Source organism: Hypanus sabinus, chromosome 27, assembly GCF_030144855.1.
Source record: "Hypanus sabinus isolate sHypSab1 chromosome 27, sHypSab1.hap1, whole genome shotgun sequence".
Taxonomy (NCBI): domain Eukaryota; kingdom Metazoa; phylum Chordata; class Chondrichthyes; order Myliobatiformes; family Dasyatidae; genus Hypanus; species Hypanus sabinus.
In genome coordinates, this window is record NC_082732.1 from 14,311,910 (window position 1) to 14,334,188 (window position 22,279).

The 22,279-nt window shown below is 40.4% G+C and overlaps 1 protein-coding gene across 4 annotated transcripts in view; it reads right to left on the reverse strand.

Moving 5' to 3' along the window:
• The window catches only part of nphp4 (nephronophthisis 4), a 417,576-nt gene that overhangs the window by 321,992 nt on the left and 73,305 nt on the right, over positions 1 to 22,279 (reverse strand). The gene's annotated exons all lie outside the window — the stretch shown is intronic.

Sequence of the window (22,279 nt, forward strand, 5' to 3'; positions counted from 1 at the left end):
TAATTATGCTTGCTAGATTAAACAGAGCTTTGTGCATATTGTAAGATTCACATGCACTTTTCCCACAAGTATGCCCCTCACAACAGAGATACATTAAGCATCATGAGCCTCTCATGTTGAACTGGATTACACTGATCTAGCTGCCTAGAAATTCATCCCCCAGTTGATATTGCCAAATACACTGCACGATCAGGTCACATCAGCGGAATGAATTTCTGAGGGAGAATGCAATGTACTGATGTGTGAGGTAATTAAACATTTTCAAGTGCTTACATCAATTTCTAAAGGCATCTCTTCTGCAGTTCACCTCCCAATTGCTCTTCCTTTGCAAACCTTACAACTTAATTGACCCTTAAAAAAGCAAGGTTTCATGTCTGTGATCCGTCTTTTCCACCTACAATTTGTCAGCTCTAGACTTCATCAAAGCCTTAGCCCAAACACTGGAGCAAAGAGCTGAAGTCCCCAGCTGAGATGAGAGTGACTGCCTTGGACATCAAAGCAGCAAATATACATGTGTAGCATCAAGGTGTCCTGGTAAAAGAGGTCTGTGAGCATCAAAGAGAAAACAGTTCGGCAATCAGACTCATAGCTCACACAGAGGAAAATGGTTGTGATCATCAAAAGTCATTTGTCATAGGCCTAGCACTTCACTGCTGGAGTTGCTCAGGGCAGCATCCCAGGCCCAGCATGATGCACCTATTTCACCTTCTTTCTTTGATGTTTAAAGCAGGGATGATTTCACAACATTTAATTTCATTCAAAACTTCTCAACAGGTCAAGCATCCTTTGGCATGCATACATACACCAAGACCTACGCAGCATTCAAGTGCGAGCTGATAAGAGTCAAGTTGTATTCATGACACAAAAGCAAAAGGTGATAATCATCTCCAACAAGGGAGATCTCTAACAAGGGAGACCTACTTTCGATACTTACAACATTACCAACACCAAATCCTCCACATCATCATCTAATAGGTTACCACTAACCACAGATTCAACTGGACCAGCCACATAAATCCAACAGCAAATCACTTACTGGGTATCCTCAAATCTGTAAATCACTTACTCACACCTCAAAACCTTTTCAAAATCTGCAAAACACAAGCCAGGAACATGATAAAATACTTTCCATTTGTCTGGATGGGTGCAGCTCCAAAGGCTTCCAAGAAGCACAATGCCATCCAGGACAAAGTTGCCCACTTGAATGGCATTCTATTAACTACCTCAAGCATTCATTCCCTCCAGCAACAGCATGCAGTAGCTACAGAATTTACATAGCAACTCATTCAAGTCATTTCACCACACCCACACCGAAAATGGATAAGAGTATCAGGGGAATAAGAAAACCATCACTTGCAGGCTTCCTTCTACATCTCTCAACATGCTGGCTTAAAAAAGTATTGCTAGTCCTTCACCGTCACCAAATCCAGATCTGGGTTCCCATCCTCACCAAAGCAAACTGTGGAAATATATTCACCGGAAGCACTGCAGTAGTTCAAGGCAGCTCTTCGGGTGCCCATGTTAAAGTTTGTGCTGCCATTTTATTTAATAAGAATCCAAAGCGCAGTGTCAATCAACACAGGTCGTTATGTCCAAAATGCCTTAAATACTTTGTGCTAGTAGAGGCAATACAAACAAAAAAAGATATGATTGGTACTAGCAAGAACTTAAAATTCTTGCTTGAGGTATGTACACAAAAATACAGGGTGAACTGCAAACTGAAATAGGTCTCTGCATCATTATTTTAATGCCTGCTTCCTTCCAAGTCCACAATTGCAGCTTCTATGCTACTGTCATCAGACTTCTGAACTAAACACTTAGGCCAAAATATAAAACCTTGATCTCCCCATCTACCTTGTTGTGACCCTTGCACTTTAGTTGTCAACCTTCCTCTATAATTGTAACTCTATATTCTATATTCTGTTTTTCCTTTTCACTACCTAGATACATTTATGTAAGGAATGATCTGTCTGAGTGGCACATGAAGCTTTTCACTATATCTCGATACATGTAACAATAATAAAGCAATTCCCATTACACTCTAATTGGATCTCTCCAAGATAGTAATTTAATTTACACCAAGGCACCAGAGAAGTATGATGTAAAAGTTATGCTTCATTATATCATCATGCTGAGTTGTAGCATGGAAGTTCTCATTAATTTGTTACATTAAAAATGGGGTGGCACGGAGACACAGTGGTTAGCACAATGCTTTACAGTACCAGCGATCCAGGGTCAGTTTCCGCTGCTGCCTGTAAGGAGTTTGTACATTCTCCCATGACCATTTGGAGTTCCTCACACAGTACAAAGACGTGTCCTCTCTGCTCCGCTCCCATACATTCTCACCAGTGCCGCCTTTGGGAGACTCCGTGAGAATGTATGGGAACGGAGAGGACTCAGCCTTACCACCAAACTGAAGGTCTACCGAGCAGTGGTTCTCACCACCCTCCCCTATGCCAGCAAGACCTGGACCGTCTACAGCAGACACGCTAAACAGCTCAACCACTTACACTTGAGCTGCCTCCGCAGATTTCTCTACGTACGATGGCAGGACAAAGTTCCAGACACAGAGGTCCTGGAGCGGGCTAGCACCCACAGCGTCTACACTCTCCTACAGAAAGCCCAAGCCAGATGGGCTGGCCATATCGTCAGGATGTCTGACAGTCAACTACCAAAACAGCTGCTGTATGGAGAGCTGAGCCAGGGCAAGCGCTCAGTTGGAGGGCAGAAGAAATGTTTCAAAGACTGCCTCAAAGTGTCCCTCAAAGACCTCAACATCAATCCCAGTAGCTGGGAATCACTTGCTCTGGACCGCCCAACCTGGTGGAGCAAGACCATTAAAAGAGCGTATGCAGCAGAAATCAGATGCATGCAAGAGTCTCAGAGGAAACGCAAGGCTCGAGCTACCTCCACTTCCACTGCAGCACCTACCCTCATGTGTCCCACATGTGGGTGAGCTTTTAGGGCCCGGATTGGCCTCACCAGTCACCTCCAGACCCACAGTCACAAACCCTCCACCTGACAGAAGTCGTGGTCGTCTTCAACTCCGAAGGACGAACAACAACAACAAAGACGTGCCATTTGGTACGTTAAATGCTCATTGTGAAGTGTCCCATGATTAGGCTAGGGTCAAATCAAGGCTTTCTAGGCGGTGTGGCTCAAAGGACTGGAAGGGCCTACACCACACTGTATCTCAATAAGTACATAAATTTTCAGGGGAAGGCTTCAGGCTTCAGTTTTAGGGGTACTGCAAGTCTGTGTCTTAATTGATGCTTTGCAGCACAGTTGAGTGGTCGCTGGAGGGTGCTGATGATTTTTTGCTGGTGGAGGTGGAGGGGGTCATTGCCTTACTGCTGCTTGTGCCTGGGAGGGGGAGCTGGGGGTCTTTGGGGTTCTAACGTTTTAGCTGTCATTCATTCTTTGGGGTACTCCTCTGTTTTCATGGACGTTTGCAAAGAAGAAGAATTTTAGGATGTACGTATATGGTACATATTTCTCTGACAGTATATGTACCTATTGAAATCTATTGACTATTGAAAACCATTAGTTCAAGAAGTAGGTTGAAAGTATCTTGTTCCATTCTGAGGCTCAGTTGCCTACTACAGAACCAGTGGCCACCAGTAGATTAGAGATAATTAAATAAAAATATGCCCTCATATATCCAGACTCCCAATTATTCCAAAACCTCTTCTGTCCATTAACAATTAGATGGTTCAAGTTTACTCCTCTTTCCTGTCTCTCCCTTATGTCAAAATTCCTGTGGATTTTTACTTTCAGATTCACAAGGAAAACGCATGCATGGGTGCTGGCTCTCGAGCTGCAAGATCCAAAAGAGGAAGAAAATAAATTACCAGTTCATTCATCATTCCCATTCACAGCTCAGATCCTGACACTTTATGTACATGGAAGCAAGATCTGCACATGGTGAGATGCAGGCACAAGTGAGCTCCAGCCTTTAAAGAGGAAAGGTAAATTGTACCAATTCCTCAGAAAACTGCAATGAACCCAACAGGTACCCAACAGTCTGATCAAAATATATGTGTATGTTCTTGTGTACCTACTAACAGTAAACACAGAACATTACAGCATAGAACAACACACACAAAATGCTGCCTGGTCTGCTGTGTTCCACCAGCATTTTGTGTGTGTTGTTGTTTAAATTTCCAGCATCTACAGATTTCCTCGTGTTTGCACATTACAGCATAGTACAGACTCTTTGGCCCATGACATGCTGACTTCTTAACTAATCTAAGATCAATATTACCCTTCCCTCCTTCATAACCCTTCAATTTTTCCATCATTATTGAGCTCATCTAAGAGTTTTTTTTTTCAAGTGTATCTGCCTCTACCACCACCCCTGGTAGCACATTCTGCACAACCACCACCTTCTGTGAAAACAAAACATAACTCTGGAATTTCCCCCCTTTACTTTCCTCCAGTTCCTCCTTCATATTAGCCATGTCCACCCCCGGAAAAGCTCTGGCTATCCACTCTACATGTCTTACGATCTTATACATCTCTATCTCTGCACTTGTCATCCTCCTTTGCTTCAAAGACCAAAGCCCAAGTTCACACAACCCATCTTCATAAGACGATCTCTAATCCAGGCTGCATCCTGGAAAACCACCTCTGCACACTCTCTAAAGTTTCCACATACATTACTTCCTATAATGAGGCAAACAGAACTGAACACAATATTCCAAGTGTGATCTAGTCAGGGTATTACAGGCAACATTATCTTAAGGCTCTGGAACTCAATCCTCCCACTAATGAAGGCCAATAGATCATAGACATTCTTAACAACCCTATCACCCAGTGTGGCAACTTTGAAGGATCAATGGATATAAACCCCAAGATCCCTCTGTTCAGCAACATTTCCTAGAATCCTGCTATTACCCTTGTATTCTGCCTTCAAATTCAACCTTCCAAAGTAAATCAGTTCACACTTTTCCAGGCTGAACTCCATCTGTCACTTCTCAATCCAGTTCAACATCCTGTTAATGTACTGTTGCAGCCTACGACAACCTTCTATATTATCCACAATTCTACCAACCTTCATGTCATCTGCAAACTTACTAACCCACTGTAACCCTTACCTAACAGGCTGGTATATGTCTAGGGGAAAAAGGGAATCCAGCCACTCTCCAACCCACCTCCCGTACACGCAGGTGCTGTGAGAATCGAGTTTACGCCTCGAGCCCGCCAACAGTATCAAATCCACAACAAATACCGTTATGAAATACACTTTAAAGAGTTTACTAAAATTAAAAAGAGTAGTAAGCAATACAATATATATACACAAGGAAAAAAAACAAAAGGCGCCACTTATCAAAGTTCAGTCTGTTTAGTGCACTCGTTGGAGCTCAATCAACGAACCAATCGACCCATCCGGCCGTTTCACCTGGGACCACCCCGGTGGTCTTACGAGCAGTCCAGCACACGTCCACCTTCTTCAGTGTCTTCCTCGGCCTCTCCCAAAAAACCCGTGAAAACCCCTCCCCCAAGTTCCCAGCATCACAAGACACAATGACATTCCCCATTGATTAACAAATGAATACAATTACCATATCAGCCATTCTAAAGTGAAACAACGGCTAAAGAAACACTTATCCGACAAAGAAACATTCCTACTTGTAACAAACCAAAGAGGCCATTTTGAGTAACATACCCAGGACATTGTACACCACCATTCCAGTTCTGCATACAAGTTATCTATAAAAATTACAAAAAGCAGGGGTCCCAGAGGAACACCACTGGTCGCCAACCTCCAGGCAGAATACACTCCATCTACAACCACCTTGAGGCTTCCACGGGCAAGCCAATTCTGATTTCACACAGCCACATTTTGCTGGATTCCATGTCTCCTGATTTTCTAAATGAGCCAACCATGGGGAACCTTATGAAAGGCCTTACTAAACTCCATATACACCACATCCACTGTTTTACCTTCATTAATATGCTTTGTCACATCCTCAAAGAATTTAATTAGGCTCATGAGGCATAATCTGACTCTCACATTCTGACAATCCCTTAATCAGACCATGCTTCTCCAAAAGCCTGAAAGCACATACCAAAGCATGTTTGAAAGCATGCTCCAGGACAGCTTCTATCCCACTGTTTATCATACACCTGAATGGACCTCTTGTACATTAAGATAGACTCTTGGCTTCACAATCTATCTTGTTATGATCTTGTACTTTACAGTTTATCTGCATTGCACTTTTCAGCATATTTTATACTTTATCCTGCATTTATTATCAAAGTACATATATTTCACTATATACAACTCTGAGATTTTATTTTGCAGGCATATTCAATAAATCCATAATAAAATAGCAAACATAATAGAATCAATTATAGACTGCCCCAGTTTGGGCATTCAATCATTGGACAAAAGTCAACAACGTGCAAATACAAAAAGAAATAATAATAATAATAATAATAATAATAATAATAATAATAATAATAATAACAATAAGTAAATAAATAAACAAATATTGAGAACATGAAATGAAAAGTCCATAAATTGTGGGAATGCTTCGATGATTGGGCAGTGAAGTTGAGTCAAGTTATCCTCTAGGATTCAACAGCCTGATAGTTGAAGGATAACTTTTCCTGAACCTGGTGGTGTGTGTCCTGAGGCTCCTGTACCTTCTTCCTGAAGGCAGCAGCAAGAAAAGAGCATGATCTGGCTGAAGAGGTTCCCCGATGATGGATGTTGATATTTTATAATCAACAATTAGCACCTCACATTCTTCAGGCATTCAGAAGCATATGGGTATTCCATACACAGAAATGAGACGATGCTACTGAGGAGGAGGTAATGTAGTATCTTGTTCATCAGCTCAAATATTTCTTGATGGTTATGTAATAGGATTTGAAGTACTGATGCTCCATAAAGAATGTTTAAGTTCCTAGGTAATAATAGATACGCTGCACTGTTATCAGCAGAAATGTAACAAGAGAAGCTCTTGGCTAAACTTCTCACATGAAGAAAATGAATTAGAAAAGTAATTATGTAAATTAAGAAGAGTCTGAATGTTCCACAGTACATTTGTTCAGTGTGAAAACTGGAAAAAAATTGTATTCAAGACTCAAGCCAACACTTGAATATCCAGGTCTATTAAATTTACACACATGTGGCCAATTTTGGACCTAGGTCACAGCTGCATTACTAAATATAAATAGGCAGAGCAGCAGGGCCTCAAAAGCAACTAAGGAAAACTGTGGTTCAATGATTCTGTTTTAATACAGTTTATTTGCACTTATTAAAGTGAAACCCCATCTGCCCTCTTAAATGGATTTAAGAGATAAAATTGCACTATTTCAAGGAAGAGTCTAGGAGTTTTTATTAGGGCCCTAACCAATATTTATTCCTCTACTGACATCATTACTAAGAAAATTATCTGAATATCATACTGAACTTTTACGTGACCTCACTCTATATACAATGTCTGATAAATTTCTTGTCATTTTTGAGCAGTTTTGTCTATTTCCACAATTGTTCAAAAGTGTCATAAATATTTCATGTGACCGGAACTGGCTCACATAGTTACAATATTCAACTTAAAAGTATGGCAGGCAGATCAGAAACTAAGATTTGCAGATCTATTAACCAATCTCCATCCCTGAGAAAATTCTCAGAGGATAGAACATTATTGGGCTGAAATGTACATATCCTTGGCTGGCAGTTCTGATGAGAATCATCAACAAAAAATTGCTTCCACTCTGGTATATCTACACCACTAGACTCAGCAGCAAATCCAGAGACAGAAAACAACCATGGTTCACTTCTTACCCTTCAGCTCCTTCTGGTGCCTCACTTCCTTCCCTCTATTCCATGGTCCATCATTCCCTCCTACCTGATTCCTCCCCCTTCAGTGCTTTACCTCTTCAACCTATTATCACCCCCAATCTTCTGCAGTCCCATGATTATAATCAATGAAGCAGGCAACAACCACCAAGACAATCACGGAACACATCATTTGTTAATAAAGTAGAAACACATAAAGGGATGAATGGGGAGCTGTCACAAATGGGCAATACTTAAGTAAGTATAGTCTAACACACAAGCACCAGCTTTCTCCTACTTCTTCAGTGTTCTTCAACAGCATCTCCCAAACAAAAGAAATCTTAAAAAATAAGGGCAACAGGTGGATGGGAACACCACCATCTGAAAATCTTTCTCGAGCACCACAGTATCCACGGCTTTCTCACATGATCCCCTATCCTCCACCAACTCACATACCTGGTCTTACCTATCATCTGCCAGCTTGTGCTCCTCCCTCTGCCCTCCCCCCCCCCCCACCTTCTTATTCTGGCTTCTGCCTCCCAACTCTCCAGTCCTGATGAAGGATCTTGGCCAAAATGCCATTGCTTTATTACCACTGTGTCTGAAGTCTGGAGCTCCTCGCCCAACAACATAATAAGAGCACTTTCCTCAGACAGACTGCAGTTGTTCAAGGTGATGGAACATGGCCACCTTCTCAAGCGTAATGAACTGTTTCTCCATTTTTTTTCTACGCTGTTGCATAGAAACACTGTTGCATATTAAGAACATCAAGTACTGCAGGACTACCCCACTAGGGAGGTGCTCGATAGTGATAGGGCTGGACTTGTGTACTGCATTGCTGCCTGCTACAGCCACCCAAGGAGGAAGTGTCAAAGGCAGTGCACTGTCCAATAAGCAATGCAAATGACAGTCTTGGATGGTTTTCTTGTGGTCACAAGACCCTGTTGGACATTGCTGATGTAGAGTACTGCAAGTCCAGTTTACTGGTTCATTGGTGAGACCGATGGCGGGGGAGCTGCGTGTCCTCGGTTATTGCACGGAACAGACCCTCAAGCCACAGGGTTGCCCGTTGCAGCCGCCCAGGTGAGGTAGTGCAAGAGACAGAATGGGAGAGAACAGAGGTGTCACAGGAGTCCGTGTTGGGTTTGGGGCTAGCCCCTCCAGTGTTCTCTCGGTAGAAGACAAGCTGAAATGAGTCTGTCTGTAGCCGCACTGGTGTATAATGAGGAACTGTTATGAGCTTGTTTTTGCAGAAAAGTTATGATGCATAGGATGTTGTCCTGGAGCCAATCTACAGGCCATGACACATAGGGACTTGGGCTATTTTTTTTGTGACTGTATGTTTTTCTGCTATCATATGAGCTGTATCTGACTGTTGGTACTGTGTTTCGCATCTTAGCCATAGAGGAATGCTATTTTGTTTGGCTGTATTCATGTGTATGGTTGAATGACAATTAAACTTGAATTTGAGAAGCTGCCCAGTGAGATCTCCCGATGTCAGTTCTGTCCTTTAAATAATTAATAACAGAAAAAGTTCCAATTCCTTGCTAGTGCAGCATTTTGCTCAACAACAAAGCAGTATGACCCACACTGTTCAACCAAGTTGTAGTCGCACCTTAGAGTCCAATTTGTGCTGTAAAATTGGCACTGAGCCCAGTGACATTGGCAATAACACTACAATATGATAACTTATGGAAGTGCTCTGTGATGTTTGCTGCGCTCTTCACTGCGCTAAGGCTGAGGCTGTGGACTTGCTCTCGGCTTTGCCGTTACAAGCTCCGTAATGTTTTGCTCTGCTATGTGATGAACTGACACTGAGGCTGAGGGCATGCTCTGGACTCATTTTTGTTCTGAATACAGTTGCTTGCTTTTATTGTTTGTATGAGTTGTGCTTCATCTCTCTCTACACATTGGGTGTTTGTTGTTTTTTTTAATGGATTGTTTTTGGTTTCTTGTTTTGTGGCTGCCTGCAACAACAGTCAGATCTCTCAGTGGGAGAGCATTATGGAGATAGTGATCACAATGCTATCTCCTTTACCATAGCATTGGAGTGGGGTAAGAACAGACAAGTTAGGAAAACTTTTAATTGGAGTAAGGGAAAATATGAGGCTATCAGGCAGGAACTTGGAAGCACAAATTGGGTACAGATGTTCTCAGGGAAATGTAAGGAAGAAATGTGGCAAATGTACAGGGGATATTTGCATGGAGTTCTGCATAGGTTCATTCCAATGAAATAGGGAAAAGATGGTAAGAACCGTGGTGTACAAACACTGTTGTAAATCTAGACAAGGAGAAGAGTGTACAAAAGGTTCAAGAAACTAAGTAATAATAGAGATCTGGAAGATTATAAGGCTAGCAGGAAGGAGCTTAAGAAAGAAATTAGGAGAGCCAGAAGGGGCCATGAGAAAGCCTTGGCAAACAGGATTAAGGAAAATCCCAAGGCATTCTTTAAGTATGTGAAGAGCAAGAGGATAAGACATGAGAGAATAGGATCAATCACAGTGGAAAAGTGTGTATGGAACCAGAGGACATAGCAGAGGTACTTAATGAGTACTTTGCTTCAGTATTCACTACAGAAAAGGATCTTGGTGATTATAGGGATGACTTACAGCAGATTGAAAAGCTTGAGCATGTAGATATTAAGAAAGAGGATGTGCTGGAGCTTTAGAAAAGCATCATGTTGGATAAGTCACCAGGACCGGATGAGATGTACCCCAGGCCACTGTGAGAGGCGAGGGAGGAGATTGTTGTTCCTCTGGTGATGATCTTTGCGTCATCAATGGGGACAGGAGAAGTTCCAGAGGATTGGAGGGTTGCAGATGTTGTTCCATTATTCAAGAAAAGGAGTAGAGATCACCCAGAAAATTATAGACCAGTGAGCCTTATTTCAGAGGTTGGTAAGTTGATGGAGAAGATTCTAAGAGACAGGATTTATGAACATTTGGAGAGGCATAATATGATTAAGAATAGTCAGCATGGCTTTGTCAAAGGCAGGTGGTGCTTTACTGACCTGATTGAATTTTTTGGGGATGTGACTGAACACATTGATCAAGGTAGAGCAGTAGATATAGCGTATATGGATTTCAGCAAGGCATTTGACAAGGTACCCCATGTAAGGCTTATTGAGAAAGTAAGCTGGCATGGGATCCAGAACTGGCTTGCCTACAGAAGGCAAAGAGTGGTTGTAGATGGGTCATATTCTGCATGGAGGTCAGTGACTAGTGGTGTGCCTCAGGGATCTGATCTCAGACCCCTACTCTTCATTATTGTTATAAATGACCTGGATGAGGAAGTGGAGGGATGGGTTAGTAAATTTGCTGATGACACAAAGGTTGGGGGTGTTGTGGATAGTGCAGAGGTCTGTCAGAAGTCACAGCAGGACACTGATAGGATGCAGAACTGGGCTGAGAAGTGGCAGATGGAGTTCAACGCAGATAAGTGTGAGGTGGTTCATTTTGGTAGGTCAAATATGATGGCAGAATATAGTATTAATGGTACGACTCTTGGCAGTGTGGAGGATCAGAGGGATCTTGGGGTCCGAGTCCATAGGACACTCAAAGGTGCTACGCAGGTTGACTCTGTGGTTAAGAAGGCATACAGTGCATTAGCCTTTGTCAATCATGAGATTGAGTTTAAGAGCCAAGAGATAATGTTGCAGCTATATAGGACCCTGGTCAGACCCCACTTGGAATACTATGCTCAGTTCTGGTCACCTCACTACAGGAAGGTTGTGGAAACCATAGAAAGGGTGCAGAGGAGATTTACAAGGATGTTGCCTGGATTGGGGTGCATGTCTTTTGACAATAGGTTGAGTGAACTCAGCCTTTTCTCCTTGGAGTGACAGAGGATGAGAGGTGACCTGATAGAGAAGTATAAGATGATGAGAGGTATTGACTGTGTGGAAAATCAGAGGCTTTTTCCCAGGGCTGAAATGGCTAGCACAAGAGGACACAGTCTAAGGTGTTTAGAAGTAGGTACAGAGGAGACGTCAGGGGCAAGTTTCTTTTCACAAAGAGTGGTGAGTGCGTGGAATGGGCTGCCAGCAACGGTGGTGGAGGTGGATACAATAGAGTCTTTTGCGAGATTCCTGGACAAGTACATGGAGCTCAGAAAAATAAATGGTTATGGGTAACCCTAGTTAATTTCTAAGGTAAGGACATGTTCAGCACAGTTTTGTGGGCCAAAAGGCCTGTATTGTGCTATAGGTTTTCTTTGTTTCTATGTTTCGGGCTGAGACCCTTCTTCAGGACTCAAATGAATAATATGTATTTGAAGGTATTTCCATTTCAATACCTCAACTAAAAGAAACATTAGTTAATAATGGGATACATTTCAGTAGATCTTTCTGCTTCTGCAAAGCAACATCATTTTAAAATAATCATGAAAAATACATATTTTCTGTTCTTCACAATCAGCAAGCAGCCAAATGGAGGTCTGAATGTTCCATCAGAAATCTATTCTCATGGCAGGTCAGTTTCATGGCATATCTCCTTCATTTATAATTCTATTTTCGTGTTCAAGTAAATTTTATCAAGTTGCAAAGGTTATCAATAAGCAATGGTTATTAATGGTCTCTTAATGGTTTTTTGGGTAAATCTCTTGGTCAATGTGGGTCTGAATAATCCATTAAGATCATAAGATTCGATTTTTATTCAATTTAGTAATTTTTCAGTAAATATATTAATGAGCAGCAAAAGTTTAGAAACTACATTAGGCCAAAACTCTATACAGTTACAAACAGGAAGAATAATTTGCCTCTACTTCCTACTCCTACATTCTAACAATGTCTGCATATTTAAAAATGAGGTATTTAACAACTTGTTAACAATCAGAATGTACTTAGTAATGGAGGAACCAGCTCCCCACAAGAGTCTGGAAGAAAAGATCGAGGAAAGTTGATCATTCAACTTCACTCTCCGAAAACAGATTCGTTTAAGAATCCAATAAGTGCATACTACCAAACACTACCTCTCACTGAGTGCTTTGGGGTGGAGGTTTCCTCCTGTAGGTGAATTGAGAACTGTGGCCATTGTTTAAAAATAAGTGCTCACTCATTTAAGAGAGATATGAAGCAACTTACTTTTCCCCTCTCAGAGTGTTACAAGTATTTGGAGCTCCTCTTTAAGCAGTGGAAGCATGCCTTACAACATAATTAGGGCAAAAATACATTGGTTCTTGATAAATGGTTATCACAATTTGATGGGAATGCAGGGTTGAGGGAATGCAGAGTTGAGATTAGAATCAATTCAGGTGAGATCAATGAATGACCTATTCCTATTCCCAAATCACACATTCACTTGACATCTTAACATGTTAAACAAATTCATGAGAAGTTTGAGATCACGTATTGTCATAACTATTTTTAGCTAACTACAAAATAAGCAATTAAAATCATATTCTCCAACATTTACCTCTACTAATACAGGTCCAGTAAATGATAAGACAGGATCCAAATAAGGCAGTTCCTATGATCATATAAGTTGCTATAAAATGTTCAGCTTGTTCATACTGATAATCTCAATCTAAAATTTATAACATTACAAGAAACAATGCTTTTAAGAAACTTTTAAGAAATCATGATGACAATGACCAGCTAGACTAATATGCCATTCAAAACTTGCTGAAACTTGAAGTTTTCAAATTTAACAAAGTTAATGATTAATTCACTTAATATTTTAATTATTTTAAAAAGCTCTCAAGTCAGATGCAGTAACTTGAAAAAACTATTTCACTATAGATTTCCTCATCAATTCAGTGAATGGGTTCAGGAAAGTTCAGTAGGGTCATTGCCAAGTGCAAGTGCTGTTAAATGTAGCAATTCTGAACAGCCACAAAATGTCAGCAGAAGCTGGCTGGCAAGTTGTTAATTTCTGTATTCAAAAGAGGTAAATATCAATAGTACTACACCAAACTACTGGTATGATCCATCATGTTGCAAACATTTAATATAAATTTTATTTGTTTGAAGTAGCAAGTGAGAGAGCAACGTCTTGCAGAGGGAGAGCCATTTGAAAACTGTAAGTCTCCTCAGGAGTGAGTTTTATTTAAGCCAATAAATAAAAAGAGGTGTAAACAGAGTCATTGTGGGAGTGAACCAATGTTAGAGATTGGGCTTTGGCTCAACAAGTATCAGCATCACTCTGCCTGTTCTCCATCTCCCTCTGGTGCTCCCCTCCCCTTTTCATTCTCCCTAGGCCTCCCATCCCATGATCCTTTCCCTACTCTAGCTCTGTATCCCTTTTGCCAATCACCTTTCCGGCTCTCAGCTTCACCCCATCCCCTCCGGTCTTCTTCTATCATTTCACATTTTCCCCTCCCCCTCCTACTTTCAAATCTCTTGCCATCTTTCCTTTCAGTTAGTCCTGACGAAGGGTCTTGGCCTGCTGCGTTCCACCAGCATTTTGCGTGTGTTGCTTGAATTTCCGGCATCTGCAGATTTCCTCGTGTTTGCCTTTTAAGTATCAGCAAGAACAGGCTTGGGCAAGTACAGATGGAGGTTCGAAGTTAGTTTCTAGTAAGTGTTTTTTCCCCTCTTTATTTGTCTATTAGTACATAGCTAGCGCACTGACAATGGATCCAGAATTAGGGGTATATTCTTTGTGTGAGACGTGGGAACACTGGGAGGCTTCCAGTCTCCCTGCTAACTGCATCTGCATGAAGTGCATCACGCTGCAGCTCCTTGGAGACCATGTCAAGAAACTGCAACTCAGTGACCTTTGACTCATACAGGAGAATGAGGAGGTGTTAGATAGGAGGTAGTCACCCTTAAGTTGCAGGAGACAGGTACTGGGGTTGGATATGATTCAGAAAATGTGTAGCTTAGGTGGTTGCTGGTTGGGTTGAGTTGTTCTCCAATCTTGGCAATACACTTGTAAACTTTTCGTCACCACACGAGTAGACATCACCAATGCACTAATGTAGCGATGTGCCCTCCAACTGCTTGGTATACTTTATATACTTATAAATCAGCTGATTGGTTGCCATTTCGGAAACTCAATTGTGATGTGGAGAGAAAATCTTATTGCTGATTGGTTGTGTGACAAATTTTGTGCATTGTGGTCTGGAATTTTGCCCACATGGACTCATAAATAGGATTAAGGTTTACATCGATGTTTACAGAATCGTTCAGGGAAAACCATACTTCTTGGAATTCCTTTGCATGCCAGGAGTTTGTTTGCTGATGCCCAGTAGAATTTGCGTCCCTCTTGATTTCACGGGTAGAGACTAGGGAGAGCTGGTCATGTTGTTTTACAGCTATTTGATATTCACTAATCCTTGTGAGTAGTTTTCTCCCAGTGTGGCATCGAACTGGACCTGCAGCTCGATGACCTTGGTAATGATTTTTCAAGATTCACTAGATTAATGGTTCCAGAGGTTTGGGAAAATTGCAAATGTAACTCCAATCATGGTATCATTCAGAGTACTTGGATAAAATAGGCCTATGTCACTATGATTTCCATAAGGGGATATCATGCCTGACAAATCTATTGGAATTCTCTGACGAAATAACAGGCACAATAGACAAAGGAGAGTCAGTGGATGTTGTTTACATGCATTTTCAGAATGCCTTTGAAAAGGTACACACCTGAGGCTACTTAACAAGTTAAGAGCTCATGGTATTACAGGAAAGATAATAGCATGGATAGAAGAATGACTAACTGGGCAAAAAAAATAAACAGAGCATTTTCTGGTTGGTTACTGGCGACTTGTGGTGTTCTAAGGAGTCTGTGTTGGAACTAATCCTTTTCACAATGATTCAGATGATGAAATTGATGGCTTTGTTGCAAAGTTTGCAAATGATATGAAGATAGATGGAGGGGCAGGTTGTTTTGAGGAAGTACAGAGGCTACAGAAGGACAAGGATTTAGGAAAATGGACAAAGAAATGGCAGATGGAAAATAGTGTTAGGAAGTATACATCGTGCACTTTGGTAGAAAAAATGAAAGTGCTGACTATTTTTTAATTGGAGAGAAAATACAAAAAACTGAGACACAAAGGAACCTGTGAGTCTTTGTGCAGGATTCCCTAAAAAGTTAACTTGCAGATTGAGTTAGTGGTAAGAAAGGCAAATGCAATGTCAGCATTCATTTCAAGAGGATTAGAATATGAAAACAAGGATATAATGCCAAGGCTTTATATGGCATTGATCAGACTGCACTTAGAGTATTGTGGGCATTGTTGGGCTCCTTTTCTAAAAGATGTGTTGACATTGGAGTGTGTCCAGAGTAGGTTCACGAGAATAATTCTGGGAATAAAAGGGTTAATATGAAGAACATTTGATGGTTCTGGTCTATGCTCATTTGAGTTTAGAAGAATGGAAAGGATGTTTTCTACAGTGACTGAAGCTAGGATCAGAGGGCACAGCATGAGAATAGAGGGACATTGGTTTAGGCTAGAGATGAGGAAGAATTTCTTTAGCCAAAGGATGGTCAATCTGTGGAACTTACTGCCACAGATGGCTGTGGAGGCCAGGTCACTGGGTATATTTAAAGTGGAAATTGATAGGTTCTTGATGAGTCAGAGCATCAAAGGCTATGGGGAGAAGGCAGGAGGATTGACAGGGTTAATAAATCAGCCATGATGCAATGGGAGAGCAGACTCAATGGGTTAAATGGCCTAAATCTACTCCTATGTCTTATGGACTTAAAAGTAGGTTATGGAATAACACATTTTGTATCTTTCTCTTTAATGCATAATAAAAGTAATTTAATATGTGCAGTTAATAAACAAGTGGTCACTGTACGTAGTCTGTCTCTGATCCAGCCAGAGGCCAACATCTGCAAGGTTCTTAATTTTTTTTTTAATCTCCAGTCACTACTACATTGGGAAGAACTTGTTCAGTGTCAGTTATGAAACATTCATTGTTAACTGCTTAGTATTATTCAAGTCAACACGCATTAACAATCCTATGGAAAACACAAGGGAAAAAAGTGTAAAACAATGGCAATATAGGAAAGAAAGCTTTGCATCTCTAAAATCATCAATTAAAATATATAAAGATGAAATAAAACTAATAGTCAAATGCAAGCAACAAACTTTTCACTTTAAACATACTTTGTTGAATTGTCTTCCTCTGTAGCCCTAGGCATATTTCATAATCCAAAAATGAAGGGATTTTGATTCTTTCAAATTTATTGCAATAGCTTATCATATCAACACATGGTTCCAAATCCATTTAACCCACCAGCTGAGCAATCTTGCACATTGTTTACTAATTTAATACATACATTTAGTATGTATTGCTACTGAACAAGCTACAGCAGCAGAAGACCACAAACATACTGTAACATGTGGTCATTTCAGTTACTGTTGCCGTCCTGTTAGCTTGAACCAGTCTGGCCATTCTCCTCTCACCTCTCATTAATAAACATTTTCACCCACGGAATTCCAGTAAGATGGCAGTGCACTTAGATGCAGCTGCCTCTCCAGTGACAAGCAAAGATGTTTTTGTCTTTTTTAAATATATATTTTATAATCGCAAGACAACACCAGACATTAAGAACTCCAGGTACTACTGTAGGTCTACTCCAGCAGTGAGTTGCTTGTTGGCAGAGCAGCTGGACTGTTGTTGTCCGCCAAAAAGGCATTGGAGTCAGTGCGCAAAGGCAGCCTGCAGCCTAACTGTGAGTGATTGGCTTGGACTTCCTTCTTGCAATCACAAGGCCCTGTTGGACGTCGGTAATGTAAAATACTACGAGTCCGGTTCACTTATTTATTGGGAAGACCAAAGGCAGGGGGAGTTGCGTGGCCTCAGTTGATGCAACGGTCCAAGGGGGGGCCATGCCAGAGGTGGTGTAGCACAACATCCATGCTGGATTGGGGACTGGCCCAGGCTGCTCTCAAGTGGTCACTCAGTGGAAGACAAGCTGGATTGCATGCATTGATGTATACATTCATCAGCACATTGCTAAGAACAGCTCGTTCTTACTGACAACACCCATGCAGCATCAATTCACAGGACACCTCTCTCAGGGACTTGGGCTATATATATTTTTGTGTGACCATATGTTTACTGTTATCTGATATATGTGATATGTGCCTTGTACCATGCATGTCTGTTGGTACTGTGTTTTTCACCTTGATCCCAAAGGAACACTGTTTCATTTGGCTGTATTCATTCATGTACTGTATTCATTCATGGTTGAATGATAATTTGAACTTGAATTTATTGGATTTTTTTTTGTTTGTCACACCATCCTCTGTAAACTCGAGACTGTTGTGCATGATACTGAGATACTCAAACCATCCTATCTGGACCAAAAATCATTCCACAGTCAAAGTCACTTAGATCACACTTCTGCTCCATTCTAATGTTCAGTCTGAACAACAACTGATCCTCTTACCAATATCTGCATGCTTCTCTGCATTGAGTTACTGTCACATGATAGGCTGATTAGATATTTGCATTAACAAGCAGGGGTACATATTAAAGTGGCCACTGAGTGCATATGTGGAAAAATGTTCAGTGTTTTCATATTTTAAATGTGCAACTTCACCAAGTAAAACTGCATTCAAACTTTCCTTTGATTATGAGTTCAAAGATGTGCTGCAATTCAAACGAGGGAAATAAAAATCAAAAGTATAAAGTAGTCAAGGAGGAATATTTAGACTGAGAAAGTTTCAGTCATAATTTAGCTGTGCTGAGTTTCAGTGATAATATTGCCACCTACTGGAAAAGCAGATTCATATCTTGGCAAGAAAAAGTAATTTTGTCCATTGGTAACATTTAACATTAAACTGAAAATTTGGATGATGTTCAGCATCCATTTCATTGTCAAAAAATAGGAAACTGAGTCATTATCTTCCCACATTCTAGTAGTAAACTATGTTTTCGTGTGCAAAGGCAAAAGGAGATCTTCCACATTTCTATCTTTACATGTACTAAATTACTAGATGGACTTAAGCTGAATGAACTTAATAAGTGGCATTATACTTCATACAGAGACTTCTGGAATAAATTACACTTAATATTCTAGAGTGAAATTGAACAAATTGATGAGGCTATCAAAGCTATGCCAAGAGAAACCTCACAAAATAGTGTAAATATTCTACTACAACATTTACCTTTTATCTTACAATGATAAAAACTCTAAAAGTGGAAATAAATCTTTAGGTATTAATAGAGTATTGAACTAATTCAATGATCTTGGCTGATCCTGTGCCTTAAGATAATACACACCAACCAACCCTTACCCCTATCACACTTGGTAAATATTCATTGGCGAAGCATCTACAACCAAAAGCATACAAGAATTTTTCCCTTTCTTCAGTCCAAAGTGCCCACATCCTGTGTCGAGACTACAACCTTAACTTTGAGATTTTGCAGCTTGAGAAAACAGCCTCTCAGTAGTTACACTAATCACTATTCTCAGAAGTAATGCATATGGCTCGGTCCATCACAGGTAAAGTCCACCACACCACTGAGCACATCTACATGAAGTGTTATCAGAGGAAAGCAGCGTCCCCCACCACCCAGAACATGCTCTCTTTTCACTGCTACCATCAGGAAGGTGGTACAGGAGCATCAGGACTCACACCACCAGGTTCAGAAACAGTTATTACCCTCAACCTTCAGACTTTTGAACCAAAAGGGGACAACTTCACTCAACACTAATCATTGAAATGTTCCCACAACCTAAGGACTCACTTTCAAGGACTCTTTATGTCATAATCATAATAATAAATAAATAAGCAATAAATATAACTTCTTTCTTTGCACAGATTGCCTCAACTTGGCCTTTCAGTCTTTCATTGATTCAATTATAGTTACTATTCTATTATGGATTTTTTGAGCATGCCTGCAAGAGAATTAATCTCTGGATTGTACATGGTGATATATACATACTTTGATACTAACTTTACTTTGAACCTGGTATGTACAGCTCTTATGCACCTAAATTATAATTTACGATGGTCTCATAGATGTATCTAACACTTCCAAGACAAGTTCCTATTACTGCTGACATTTAAGCAATTGTTTTTAAATGGAGGTATTCATCACATGCAGACTGATTCAATACAACTATTATGTAATAAGTCAATATTGAAAAGGCTAATGAATTAACACACAACTAATATAATTAATGGTTAGTATTTCCTATTCTCAGTTGATTACATTTTTCACATAGTTTCAAGAATTTTACCACTTTGTAAACCATTCACTCAAAGATGATGGAATGAATCCGAATCAGAATCAGGCTTATTATCATTGACAAATTTTGTGTAATATATTGTTTTGTGACAGCAGTACAGTGCAAGACAAAAGAATTACAAGATTACAGATAGACAAACAAGCAAGGTTGTTTTCATGGAACAGAAAGAAATCTGATGGCAGAGGTGAAGCTGTTCCTAAAACATTGAATATAGGCCTTCAGGCTCTTCTACTTCTCCCTGTTGTAGTAATGAGATGAGGGCATGTCACAGGTTCTGAGAGTCCTTAATGATGCCTGCTGCCTTCTTGAGGCACCACCTTTTAAGATGTCAATGGTGAGGAAACTTCCAATCCTAATTCTTTTCTCAACACTCTGTATTTGGCAACATATAAACTCTAAATATAGCATTAAATTTATAGTTTGGTATACAAAAGTGTTCCAAGCAAATAGTTTACAATACAGATTCTGTATATTGAGAATATTGAACTACATATTGAACTGTATATTGAACTACATTGCATAATAAAAATATATACATTAATGTGTTCATAACAGATTTGCAGATGATGGAAATCTTGAACAACACACACAAAATGCTGGAGGAACTCAGCAAGTTGAGCAGTATCTATAGAGATGAATAAACAATCAATGTTTCTGTGGAGATCCTTCCTCTTTATTTCCCCATAATGACTTTGACAGAACAAAGTAAGTACCAACACTACCAATTTTACAATTGCAGTGTCAAACTAGCCCCAAAGGGAGCTGAAGTCAAAGAAGGTGGTAGATCAAAGTTTCAGTCATCTCTGATGTTCACTCAATTAAATTGTGCCTCCAAACTGGGAGCTGGTGTACTTCTGATAACAATTAACTTATAACCAAGTTTTCAATTAAACTAAACATTTTTTATTGCTTTTCTACATTGTTTTAGTTCGTCAGTTAACAACTTAACTAAAACATGGTGAATGCAGGAACCAACTATCATGTTTGAAGAGCAAACATGAGGAAATCTGCAGATGCTGGAAATTCAAACAACACACACAAAATGCTGGTGGAACACAGCAGGCCAGGCAACATCTATAGGAGAAGCACTGTCGACATTTCGGGCCGAGACCCTTCGTCCTGACAGCACTTCTATAGATGCTGCCTGGCCTGCTGTGTTCCACCAGCATTTTGTGTGTGGTATCATGTTTGAAGTCAACATTTTAGGTCAAGACCCAACAGCACCGATTCACAAAATACTGGAGGAATTCAGCTGGTCAGGCAGCATGTACAGAAAGAAATGGACCGTATCATTTCAATGGATAAATGGATCATTTCAGGTCAAGACCCTACATCTGGACCACTATGTTCAGATAAAAGGTCTCAAGATAGAAAAACAATAAATAGCAAATACAGGAAATTAGAAATAAGAACAAACTGCTAGAAAAATTCATCATGTTAAGACACATCTGTGCCCAAATAAACAGAGTTACATATAAGTTTAAGTCTTTGCTAGGTGGGAGTTTCTTTTTGATGATCCTGCAATGTTAAGTTGCATATTATAGCATTTCAATGATACATACATAGTGTGACCTCTATCCACTGCAACTTGTCTACCTTTGAAACAAGTCTACAGCGGACACCAGCTCCCTGGTCCTCCATCATCTCTTGATTATCTCAACATGCAAAGACGCCTATGTTAGATTATAGTATATTGACTACAACTCCACATTCAATACTATAAGCAAACATCTCCAAACTGGGTTTTAACATCTCCCTTTGCAACTGGATCCATGTCTTCTCTACCAAAAGACTCCAATCGGTCAGGACAGATAGCAACACTGGTGCTTAACAGGCCGTGTCCTCTGCCCCCTACTGCACTCCATATACACTCATGACTGCGCAGCCAGATTTGTAGATGATAGCACCATATTGGACCATTTCACAAATAATGAAAACGCTGAATACAGGAAAAGGACTGAGATGCTTCAGACATGGTGTCATGACAACAACCGTTTTCTCACTGTGAGAACAACAAAAAAGCTGGTTGTTGGCTTCAGGAAGCAGGTTGGTGCACATGCTCCTGACTACCTCCACAGTGCTGAGATCAAGAAGATTGAGAGCTTCAAATTCCTTAGAGTAAACAGCATCAATACCAAGATGATGCCATGGCCAAGAAAGCTCATCAGCATCTCTGCTTCCTCAGAAGGCTGAAGAAACTTTGCACGTCCCCTTTAATCCCACCATTTATTAATCAAAAGCGCCCTGTCCAGATGAGTCACACCTTAGTACAGCAACTGTTCTGCACATAACTGCAAGAAACTGCAGAGTTGTAGACATAGCTCAGCATACCATA